This window comes from Aplysia californica, unplaced genomic scaffold (genome assembly GCF_000002075.1).
Source record: "Aplysia californica isolate F4 #8 unplaced genomic scaffold, AplCal3.0 scaffold00046, whole genome shotgun sequence".
Taxonomy (NCBI): domain Eukaryota; kingdom Metazoa; phylum Mollusca; class Gastropoda; order Aplysiida; family Aplysiidae; genus Aplysia; species Aplysia californica.
This window is the reverse complement of record NW_004797316.1, coordinates 2,023,315-2,026,948: the sequence shown is the minus strand read 5'-3', so window position 1 is coordinate 2,026,948 and position 3,634 is coordinate 2,023,315. Positions and strand designations below refer to the sequence as shown.

The 3,634-nt window shown below is 41.9% G+C and overlaps 1 long non-coding RNA gene across 1 annotated transcript; it reads left to right on the top strand.

Moving 5' to 3' along the window:
• Positions 1-1,625: 1,625 nt before the first annotated feature.
• LOC118477238 lies at positions 1,626-3,491 on the top strand. Its single transcript, XR_004858237.1, has 2 exons — positions 1,626-1,765; positions 2,728-3,491. It is a non-coding gene; the product is annotated as an uncharacterized LOC118477238 (long non-coding RNA).
• Positions 3,492-3,634: the final 143 nt, after the last annotated feature.

Here is a 3,634-nt window from a genome sequence, read left to right as displayed (position 1 = left end):
AAACAAACAAATCATTTCATGACTTTCCTTACAAGATCTTTTTAATTGGTGCATTTTGCATTTATAGGTGGTTTTTATAAACGCCATTTCCGTTTTCAAAAATAAGTTTCTTCTTTCATAAATTTTAAGTCAAACAAATTCTTTTGGAACGAATTATATCTGTTCCAAATGACAACATTCTAGTACAAATTTTATGCGAGATATTTAGAAAAAAAGTTGTACAGTTTTTTTGGATCACCCTGTATATTACATTCGCAGTAATTGATATTTCTGTTATGGAATGGGCATAAAGAAAATCGCTCTATTTAGTATTTTTCCACATTGTTTCATTTCAAAAGAGGTGGGTTGTTGCTGTTTTTGTTGTTGTTGTTGTTGTTGTTGTTGTTTTTGTTGTTTTTGTTGTTGTTGTTGTTGTTGTTGTTGTTGTTGCTGTAGTTAAATGTCTACCTTTCCTGCAGCGATCGTTTGGAGGGTGCCACTGGTAGTACTTCTTTTTTTTCATTCTATTGTTTCCATCTGTCTTGCTTCTTCCGTGCTGCACTCTGTTACCATTATTGTGTCGATGTGCTTCTCTTTACTCAAACTCAAACTCAAATCAAACTCAAATCGGTGGATGGTTGGCAGGTGCTCTGGTGTGGTCTGCTCCTTCTTTCCAATCAAAGACATATCGTCCATAACTCTCCTCCTTTCTGTGTTTGCTACTCTCTTGCAACATCTCTAATCTTTGGTACTTACATGACTTTATTGCATCATCTTCACTGATGGCTCTGTTCACCGTGGAATCAAATCAGGCTAGGCATACACAGCTTCTAGCCAGGGGTAACAACCCAGGAGGCATCTGGGGCAACGGGCCTCACAACATCAAGCATGTGCATGGAGATCAAGGCCATCACTGAGGCTCTGAAATGGCTTCGCACTAATGGAAACCAGCAGGCTACCTCTCTTACACACTCAATGGGTACTCTAGATAAGATCCTGGCCAGAAGCATGTACGCAGATTCGCTTAAGACAATCCAACACAGCAAAACCAGACGCTTGCAGTGGATATTCTGCCCAGGACATGCAGGAGTCCTGGGAAATGAACGAGCAGATCAGCTAGCTGGCTCCGCAAACGTAGAGGGAGTGCTTACCCTTGATCCTCCAACTGTAATAGCCCGTGGCCCTTGTCCGAGATCACCTGGCCAGCAGCCTGGAAGAGGAATCCTTCCAAAAGAGACTGACTGAGAAAGGTGAAGGCAGGGGGAGCAGCCAGCGGGACCCCATCAGACGTTACAATAACCAGCTGATGAGGGAGAGAATCTGCCTACGCGCACTGAAATGGACCCTTATGAAGAAACGAGGAAGAATGGAGAATCCCCGTCTTCTTTGGACCCCAGTTCTACATTCAAGTATTCAAGTATGGCCTTATGGCTTTGCAAGTGCCGTAAAACAACTGTTTGAAAGAACAAAAACCCAAACCTTTCATGAAGGTAAATTGATTGCTAATTGTGCTACTGTCATTGGCCAAAATAAGTAGTGTGGCCCGGGCCTGAGGGCATGCCAAAGATAACAAAAACATATTCAAGGCAAACACACTTGGACAAGATAACGAAACAGTTGAGATCTACACAGCATTTCGTGACTTCCGACACTGTTTTTAGATTACCGTCTGTGCAGCAGGCAGTTCCCAGCGTGTGTCCTTTCTAACAGCCATTGCAGTGGATGTTTATTACAGCTGTAAACATGAAGTCTTGTTTTTTTCTTTTCGTGTTGATCGTTTTTGTGGGTAAGTGAAAAGTCTTTCCCGATATGCATACGGTACCCTATACCTGTGATCGTGATTTTTCTTTAATATAAATATGAGGTAATGCATTATGCTGTATCTGAAACAGCGCACGCATACGATCTTACGCAACTGCGAAAGCCGTAGAACTTTTACAAAAACTAAATCATCTGAAATAACAGATTTTAAAAAGTTTTCTTTGATTTAGGTGTGTTTTTACCTCCTCATCGAAACTATTATTATCAATAAGGGGGCGGGCTTCAACCTTGCCTGTCAGGGCCAATTCGGGCTGAGAGGAATAGAACGTACCAGCAAAAAGATGGCGATTAATACAAATCTCTCACGAGAATCGAACTCGGGTCTGATCTTCGTGTGATGGCTAAGCGTTTAACTGCTACACTAGAAGCCGGTGCAGCCCTGCTGGACGGAGGAAAAGGACAGATAGATGCCAGATAGATTTGCGAACTCAATATTAATGCAATCCTGAAACATGCATACATGTACATGTATTATGTTTTGCTAGCTCGGTAAAATTCGACCAAGGAATAGACGTAGATCTAAGTTTTGCAAATCCACTAATACAATATGTATGTCTTGCCAATCCAATAAATATTACCCTCGAACACGCACAAAGTATGTTTTGTCATCTGAGTAAATACATGTATAAATACGACCCTGGAATGTGTACCGATACAAGTAGGCTATAACATGCTTTGTTTGTTTGTTTTTGTAAAGTGTTTTACGGCGCTCGCAACTGCATAAGGTCATATGAGCGCGCGGGACACACCTAATATTTTCAGTTGCTAAGAAATTTTGAATTTTGCCCGGGTGGGGGCCGAAGCCTACTCTTATCGATTTTAGACCACCAAGGGATCTTTAACGTGCGCAACTTGCATAACATGCTTTGCCAACTCAGTATAAATACAACAATGTAAAACAATATTGATTTCTGCTCTTTATTCCAGCCGTAGCCAGCGCTGTGCTACCGGCAGAGGGCGGTAAAACCTGCCAGCATGAATGCACACAGCACTCGGACTGCCCCCCGGACTACCAGTGCAAGGAAGTCGACTGTTCGTCCCTTTGCTCTCCCGCCTTTTTCGACTCCAGTCGTCTGTGTCTGCAGACGCCACTGTGCCGGATGTACTGCCACTGGGGATACGTGAAAGACCAAAATGGCTGTGCTCTGTGTAAATGCAATTTACCCCCTGAAGAAGAAAGATATTAATTACACTTTCGATCGGAAAGATTAGACCAAAATGTGTATTATCCTTAACCCCTTCATTGCTGAAATATTTCCATCTTCGTTTATACAGACAAGATAAAAATATTATGTTCTTTCAGGAGGCATTTAGACAAAGCCATACTATCTTCCCCCCTTATTACAAAATAAACAACAACAGCAGGCCGTTGTTAAATAATAATCTCCGAAAACTCCCCTTATAACTCAGTCCTAATATGGCTCAAAACCAGCTTTGGGGAACACAAGCGACACAGCAATGAAGAGGTTGATACGACCAAGAATAGCAACACTCTCTAAAGGAGCGAGATGGAAATTCCCAGATAATTGAAAGCCTCTCAACGGTAGACAAAACAAATACAGCAACTACGAAAATCCACTTTTTAATTAAAAATACTTATTTAGAACAACTGTGCATCGGTTTACTTTCTTACAACTAATGTTTTGACATGCTGACTACTAATAAAAACGAATGGCTGTGCCTTCTCTTGATGTTGTGTTTCCTTCTTTGTTTGTAAAATTATTATCATGTGGAACCCACATTCCCCCCTCCCTCTCTCCCCCTCTGTCTGTCTGTCTGTCTGTCTATCTGTCTGTCTGTATGTCTGTCTGTCTGTCTGTCTGCCCCCCCCCCT